An 8,876-nucleotide genomic window follows, 5' to 3' on the forward strand; every position below is an offset into this window, starting at 1 on the left:
TCTCCCTCAGCCTACATATGTGACATCTATTGGGGGGTCAGCATGGAAGTGAAGAGGATAAAAGAGAAGCTATTGTCATAGAGCACCAAATGGAACCAGAAGTCCTTATTTAGCCTGCAGTCTAAGAGGTGATAAGCTGCAGCTGAGGGGGTCGATCATCCGAGGGAGGGCCGCAGCCTCATGATGGCCCCAAGCCAAATTTGATTCACTTCTTCTGGGCTTCTGTAGCTGGTATTAATAACCAGGAGAGCGTTTTATCATCAGGAAACAGAATACCAACCACACAGATCATGAAACATTTAACCAAGCAAAACCTTAATGACTTGGCTGCATGTGTCTGAAGAACTGGAAAGTAAAAAAGTCATTATTAGAGAAGAAGATATGTTCCAGTACTATCTGTATATTTGACTGTACCAACTCCAAACCTGTGCACAACAGGTCAGACAGCATTTAGGTTCATGAGGCTGCAGTAAGATCACAATGCACATCCCAAAGCTACCACGGCTCTCCCATAATCACAGTCATTATTGTCTGTTGTCTCCATTCAGTTCCTTCGCTCGCCTAGTTTCTGTTCTTTCTTCTGCAGATGTCCCGTCATGGAGCTGCATGTCTCTGCTTTGAGATTGTTGTCTCCACCAACAGTTCATGTCTTGCATCTCTATGCTGTCCTTTTCTCTCTCTGCTCTCTTCTCACCCCAACCGGTGGAGGCAGATGGCCGCTCACCTCTGATCCTGGTTCTGTTAACAGAGGCTCCGCCCACCTCTGATCCTGGTTCTGTTAACAGAGGCTCCGCCCACCTCTGATCCTGGTTCTGTTAACAGATGCTCCACCCACCTCTGAGCCTGGTTCTGTTAACAGATGCTCCGCCCACCTCTGAGTCTGGTTCTGTTAACAGAGGCTCCGCCCACCTCTGAGCCTAGTTCTGTTAACAGATGCTCCGCCCACCTCTGAGTCTGGTTCTGTTAACAGATGCTCCGCCCACCTCTGAGCCTGGTTCTGTTAACAGAGGCTCCGCCCACCTCTGAGCCTGGTTCTGTTAACAGATGTTCTCCACCTCTGATCCTGGTTCTGTTAACAGAGGCTCCGCCCACCTCTGATCCTGGTTCTGTCGGAGGTTTCTTCCTGTTAAAGGGAGTTTTTCTTCCCTCTGTTGGAGGTTTTTCTCCCTTAAAGAGGGTTTTTTTTTTCTCCTAGCTTATGTGGGAATTGTTGAATTGTTGAATTGTTGGTTTCTCTGTATAATATTGTAAAGTCTTGCTGTAAGGACTTTAATGTGTTAAGTGCCATGAAATAACCTGTGTTGTGATTTGACGTTATAGAAATAAAATTGAATTGAATTGAATTGGATTGAATAATATGCACACATCTCTTCATATCGAGAAACTCGATATCTTCCTCAGGCGCTGCAGTTTAAAGTACTTTGGGCCAGTGGCCCCTCCCTTTCTGCTGCGTCGCCAAGATGGCAGCCGATGACTGTGGAAAGTCAGTCACTTCTCACTCAGTTTTTAGATTGTTTGGAGTGCATCATCTGAGTCCTCACAGCACACTGGATGTCTCCACACTTGTCAGACTGAACATAATCAAAACAGTGATTGTAAATTCACCAAAAAAAAAAAAAACACTGACTAATACTGACTAAAATTCATGTCGTGACTTTTAGATAAAAGTATCATTAAATGATGAGAATAAACGATCCTCTGCTGGAAATACAGTTAAACTAGAAAGCACATTTCCTGCACATCCAGCTATAGGTCTGCCGTGTTTTAAACCTGCTGTTGCTCTGTTTCCTTGGTGGGAGCTGCCAGCGGACTGCAGAGGCGTCGCTGGTTAGTTGTCATTGAAGGCGTGAGAGGTGAACAGTCGGACTCGGCTGTCCTCCACTGCACAGATTCAGCTCGTCAGGCCCGTCTCTCTCTGTGGGGCTGCAACACAGGATCAAAACAATCCAACCTCGCCGGGTTGAGACACGTAATATCGGTCAAAGCTGCTGCAGCTCTCTCCGTGTGTCCAGATTTAAACCCTTTCAATCCTCTGATACTGGATTCACAGTCAAAACAAGAGGCCGAGGTCAGGGCAGGATATCAGAGGCGGATCAGCCAGTACAGTGAGATGATTGAGAACTGATTCATGTCATTAAAAGTGACTTTCATCCAATCAGGAAAGATTCATCAACAACATACGCAGATTGATATTTTTTCAATGTAACCTGCTGAAAGCACAACATCTAACTTATCAGCAGAAAGTAGGAAACACCATTTCACATCACACATTATCTGTTGCTCCACTTTCATTATGAAAATATTGACAGAGTAAGTGGAGCTTTGAAATCCCCTCTCTGAAGGTACAAGGCCACCCGGCCCCCCTGGATGAGGAAGTGAAGGTCCACCTGTAAGATGCTCAGCAAAGACATTGATGGATCTGGAAGATTGATGAAATGCTACTTTTCAGCTGTTCGACGACATTTCTGATTTATTTATAATTTGGATATATAATCAGACAGTTTTTAAACCAACCTGCAGGTTGCTGTGACATCATCCTTCACCATGTTTCTGGCCTCCAAAAGTTACTTTGAGGATTCATGGATCTCTGCACCGTGGACGCCACACCGCGCTCATGAAGAGGAGACATTTGGGAGAATTTTTCAACATGCGACAAGAAGTCTGTGTTCTCATCACCAGGCCAGAGGAAGATTTATGAATAACACCAGCCAACACACCTTTTTACAACTGAGTCAATAACACACTTGTAGCAACGAGTCAGTGACTCGACATGTTGGTGAATCTTCTCTGAAAATGATCATCTGCACACAAATGTGATGCAACAGAGAAGAAGCACAACGATGCTTCATTAACGTCTGTCTGCTGTGACTCGCTCTCATCTTCCGTTTTCTTCTCTGTGAATACAGTCTGGTCTCTCGGCTCATATTAACGTTGCAGCCGCTCTGAAGGGCGGACCAATCAGAGCCCGGTTTCGGTGGTTGACCATGTTTGTCCCGCCCCTCCTCCACTGGGATTGGATGGCTGGTGAACATGACGAGCACAGTAATAATATTTTTCAAACATGGAAACGGAAAACAAATTCCTGCACATTCAGCGTAGAATAAACACTCAGCACCTCATCACGCTGCTGGAGTTCAATAAAACTATTAAAAATATATTCTGTACTCAGGAAAAAACACGTTGTTGGACTCGGTAGGTAGAAGCAAACGGTTCTCTATGGAGGGTGGACAGACCCAGATATTCATAGAGTGAAACTGAATCGGGTTCACAGCAGGCTATTACTCGGCAGCTTCTTCACCGAATGTTCAGCAGCCCTCTGAAAATGATGGCAAGTTGTGCTTTAATAACAAATCCAGCCCGCTGTTGGTGCAGCGATTCACCAGCTCCACCTTCTGCTGCCATAATGACATGAGTTAACAAGGTAAAAGAAAACTAGCAAGAAAAGCACCGGAAGAAAGACAAAGCCAGCACAGAGAAGCCATGTGGAAGTATTGTGGGTTCTTCACTGCAGCTGATAAAAGGAAGCACAGGAACCAACCTGAGGACTCGGCTCTCAGCTCGCCGTCTGAACGAGTGGAGGAACATCAAATGACAGCTTCAACGCACACATCTGCACCAGTGAAGACGGAAACTTGTAAAAATGGATGACTGCGAGAACAGAAGGATTTATATGTCAGGACATGCATCCCAGTAGTATGACACCAATACGCTCTACAGGTTGCATTTGGATTAACTCCAACTTGATATTTTAAATAAACCACAATACCCCCCCTAAAAAAAAAAAAAAAACACAAAAAAAACAACAGTACATGATGATAAACTTTCTCTTAATTTAAATCACAAAACACATCTCATCCTAGAAACTACGTCGTCTGCTAACGGATGGCAGCTTTGAAATTGTTCTTTAACGCAGGAACATTTGTGTCTCAGTGAACAATGACAGTGAAACATGAGGCTGAATACTGATAACTTACATTGTGGTCACCTTTGCAGAGACTGTGACACCTGCAGGACACTCAGCGAGTCAAACATCGTCTCTGAAAACAGGTGAGATGACTTGTTGTTGGAGGCTGCTGTTGGGAACAAAGAAAGATAAAGATAGATCGGGAGCACTCAGCTGAACCACAACACTTAAAACACGTTGAGTAGCAGTAAATGTCGGAACTACAAAAAGTGATCACACTGTCCTGACTTTGGTCTCCTCTGGAGAGAGGACAGGGATGTTTGCCGTGAGGATTAAAAATGACGTGTTTATATTCTATGATTTTTTTTAAACACTGCAGTTCCTGTTAAATAACAGCCCAGTTTACAGAGACAAGGCAGACAAAGAGTCTCCAGTAAGAGACAGCTACGATGCAGTCCGTAAAGAGTTCCCCATATCTTACTGAAAATGACAATTTAGGAAATTGATTTCATCTAATTAATAGAGATTTTGTTTCTAAATGTATTGAATGAAATAAATGAATGAAAACCAGGGTTGACTCACGAAAGGTGGTATGACCTGAGCTCACAGCAACCATCAGTGATGTCATCAACCATCAACCAGCAACCATCAGTGATGTCATCATCCAGCAACCATCAGTGATGTCATCATTGGTTTGTGAACGTTATGAATCCTCCAGTTCAGATTCTGTCCGTCACCATCTTTCGAGTTCGGAGCGGTTTAGAGCAGGAAGTGACCATATTTGGACAAGCTGGGGGAGGAGCCAACGGTGGATCTGACCAATCTGATTGGAAACCTGACGATACTACGTCCCGCCCACCGATAGCTGTAACCTGACTGCACCGCAGGCCTGTCAATCAAACAGACACGCCCCCAAAAACAGGTCTTCTTGAATCTTCTTTTCTAATGAATGAGGGATTATTTTCAGATGGACCTCCAGAAAACTAAGAAGAAGGAGTGACTTTAGCTAACAACACCGAGATAACTGATGGACACATTTTATTCACTTTGGATTTGATGAGAGAAGTTGAATGGGAGTCTATGGAGCCGGAGGCTTTTTGGAGCCGACCTCTAGTGGCACTCGCTGGTATTGCAGCTGAAGACACTTCTGGATCAGAACCATTTTACAGACCCTGAAAATCTCAGCATCTCACAAATCTCAACATTCAATCAATATTATTTCCTTTAGATGGTAAAAGGCCGTCAGTATGTAGCAGATGTTTAGAACCCATATAAATGAAGGAGCACCGGTGTCATCCACCTGCACATCAGTGTGATGTCCTAAAAAGCAAGAGGTAACCAGCAGAGCATGGATACTCCTGATACCACACCGGGCGGGTCTTTGGCATGCAAGGCGTGGTGGCTCCTGTCAGCTTTTGATGGGTCTTGGCTGTGCTGGTCTTCGTGCGCGGGCCTGACCCTGTCTTCCACTAGCGGGCCCTCAGCTGGAGATGGAGGATGATCGATGATTTGTCATCGGGACCAAGCTGTGGCACGGCAGGACCATCCAGCTGGCCTCGGTCCTACAGACACTGCTGTGCTAATCTGTTGTCTCAAGTTTCAGGCTGTTTGACAGCATATTGTACTGAAAGATGAGGAAAATGCTCTTCTTTCCCAAACAGTTACAAGTATGTACTTTGAAGTCCTGCCAAGCCAATGAGTGAGAAGCCTTTCAAAACAGGTGGAAGTAAAAGCACGAGCTGACGCTAACCTCCAGCCTGAGGAAAACCTGAGCGGGAATCACCACTGAGAAAGATTTCTGAACAGTTTAGAGACAATAATAATGCACAATACAGAGTTCAGTGGGCATGAAACAAACAGCCAACCAGAGAAGCACGAGGAGAGATGTGCTGTGGGGTAAAAGAAAATACATCATGCCAAACTGAATGACGATGAGGCTGCTTCAGGCAACAGCAGGAGACGGAGTACAGCAAGAAAAAACAGCCCTGAGACTGAATAAACAAAGCCAAGAGCTGTCACCAAAGCTGCTTTCCAGCTACAGCAGTGATAGATTTCCCTCAGCTGTGTCAGACACTGATTCAGACAGACTCCAAACCCAGAGTCCGTGTTGGGAACGAGCAGGATTAAAAGCAGAAAGTGTCAAAAAAAGTGACACGACGAAGGAAACGTTAATATAATGTGACTGTGGGTGGGAGAAGTGTCACTCACCTGCCGCGGATACGGAAGTGTGGATGACGTCACTTTAGTATCCGAAGTCACGTTATCGTCTCTTCGTGGCAGAGACGGGAGGAAAGAGGAAACAGGCTGAGCTCCATCATCACAGAGGCACCAGCTCAGATGAAGGCAGCAGCAGAATCTGAGGCCTCTTCAGCTGGTTGAGTTTCTATTTTCTCGTATACGTACTGTCCACATGCTGGGATGTTCATCAGTGTCCATATTTTTTTTGGGACAATGCACATGAATCAATGTCCTTGGAAATGTGTCAGTGTTAGCCAGAAAAAGAGTACAGAGTAATATGTAAATTCACCAAACCGCATAATATAAATATTCACAACACAGAACAAACACAAATATGTGCCTTCGTTCTTAATTAAAATAATTTGGCAATAAATCAGAGAGTGACAGAGATTTGTTTCCATTAGAAAACGTAAACAAGGTGAAAAAAACAAAATAAAATATCCAAAACGAAATAATAACCGACATAAAACGAGATCAATGGTGTTGTACTCGCTGTCAGACATTACGACAGACTGTGAAGGAGCAGAAAATATTTTACACAAAACGGTGAAAGTCAAGCGGAGGAGGCCTTTATGAAACCGATGAGAGTAAATATACAATTCACTATTCAGTAATCCAGACTATGATTAATGAAGAATATCGGAGAGGATTTCAGTAAAACCTTTTTGGGATATGTAGAATTTGAAATGAAACAGACACTTTGTTGTAATCTGAGATGCAGTTTTTCTGAACATATCGATGACTCAGCGTCTCCTCATGATGACAGACGTTTACGTTGAGGAACATTATTCTTAGATTGTTGAACTATTTTCCCAAACAGTCTTTCAGAGTGGTGAACCTCTCCCCATCTTCACTGCTGAGAGACTCTGCCTCTCTGAAATCATCTTTTAATACCCAATCATGTTACTGATCTGTTGCCATGGTGACCTGATTAGTTGTCAGATGTTCCACCAGGTGTTTTTTTTAGTTACACTTTTCCAGTCTCTTGTTGACCCTGTCACGACTATTTTTGAGACGTGTTGCTGCCATCAAAATCAAAAAGGGCAAATATTTCTCTTAAAACAATAAAATTTCTGTTTCAACATTTAATATGTTGTCTTTGGTCTCCTTTAAATTAAATATGGGTTTATGTGATTTGTAAATCATCACATTTCATTGTATTAACATTTTACACAGAGTCCCAACTTTTTGGGAAACAGGATTGTAAAATAACATCCCCTGTTCAGTCCAACCATCAACCATCAGTGATGTCATCATCCATCAGTGATGTCATCGTTGGTTTGTGAACGTTATGAATCCTCCAGTTCAGATTCTGTCCGTCACCATCTTGCGAGTTCAGAGCGGTTTGGAGCAGGAAGTGACCATATTTGGACAAGCTGGGGGAGGAGCCAGCGGTGGATCTGACTGATCTGATTGGAAACCTGACGACACTACGTCCCGCCCACCGATAGCTGTAACCTGACTGCACCACAGGCCTGTCAATCAAACAGACACGCCCCCAAAAACAGGTCTTCTTGAATCTTCTTTTTTTTTAGGCTTTTTATGTGTTTCACCTCTTCATGCTCTGAAACTTTGTCAATTCATGAAACATACAAAACAACATGAAGACAATAAAAGCCTCCCGTCCATCATTCTTCCTCACAACTCGATACGAGACAAGAGTCAGGACTGAGGCAGCTCCATGAAGTGGGGGGAGGAGACGGAGGCGGGGAAGGAGTGTGTGTGTGGGGGGGAGGGGGGGTGTCTGTGGTGACTCATGAGACCCAGTAATGTGCAGTAATGTGCAGTAATGTGCAGTAATGTGCAGTAATAGCTCATGAACGTCCTCCTAAACGTCTGAGCTGCTCAGGGAGTCGGCAGCAGTGCTGAGGCGGTGATGAGGACAGTGAGGGCGCCCTCATTTCCCATTAACACCCCCCCCACACACACACCCCACCCCGCTCCATCATTTATTTATCCACATCAGTCCTCAATTACAGGCAGTGGTCTCCGGGTCCAGGAGCAGGCCTGGGTGACCTGGGGTTGGTCTGGCTAATGAACAACTGAGTGAGAACCCCCTCATGTTTATTTCCAGCTTCCACCCAGAGCAGGGAACCCCGGGAGGACCGGAGGGCCCGGCTGCTGAATCCTAATCAGCACTTTGTAGTTTTAATGCGCCTCGTCTGCTCCCGTTCTCCAGCCGTCCCTCTGCACGCCGACAGCAGGACGGAGGGAAGAGAGGGAGCTACGCCACTTCCACATAGACATGATGGCAGTGTGACTCAGGCTGCCGTCCCCCGAGGGGGGGGGCAGACGGATGAGGACTGTGAATCAAGTCCTTCTTCGCATGGCCTGCAGTGAGTGCTCCGGCTGTGCTGTCGGTCGTTCCATTCACAGCAGCCCGTCCTGAAATGAAACGTCCCACTCTGCTCTCTAATGTCTTCCTGCTCATCACTCAGCTCAACTGCTGATGATTAAAACCAGCATTTCATTTTTTATTGAAGACTTTCACATTCATCTTTGATCTCATCTGCTTTCTCAGGCGACCACATGAAACTGCAACAACTTCCACACAAAGTAAGGCTCAGAGAGAAGTATCCAAAAAAGAAAAAATACAAACTATAACAACAAGGTTTGTTGAGAGCGACTGTACTATCACTGGACTTTGAAAGAGACCTGATAGTTGATTTGGTTGATAAAATAACAGACACGACAATGAAGTGCTGAGCCTCAGCCTGATTTTTTTTTTAGCAGG

General features: G+C 44.8%; 1 long non-coding RNA gene across 1 annotated transcript in view; it reads right to left on the reverse strand.

Moving 5' to 3' along the window:
- Positions 1-694: 694 nt before the first annotated feature.
- The window catches only part of LOC138636482 (uncharacterized), a 208,826-nt gene continuing 200,644 nt past the window's right edge, over positions 695-8,876 (reverse strand). The window contains exons 2-3 of the long non-coding RNA XR_011312280.1: positions 1,056-1,146; positions 695-1,020 (exon numbers count right to left, since the gene is read on the reverse strand). This is a non-coding gene — a long non-coding RNA (uncharacterized lncRNA). The remainder of the gene's footprint in view (positions 1,021-1,055; positions 1,147-8,876) is intronic.

This window comes from Brachyistius frenatus, unplaced genomic scaffold (genome assembly GCF_029030835.1).
Source record: "Brachyistius frenatus isolate BFR_SWC_R1_liver_20210118 unplaced genomic scaffold, ASM2903083v1 Contig_380, whole genome shotgun sequence".
NCBI classification, from domain to species: Eukaryota; Metazoa; Chordata; class Actinopteri; family Embiotocidae; genus Brachyistius; species Brachyistius frenatus.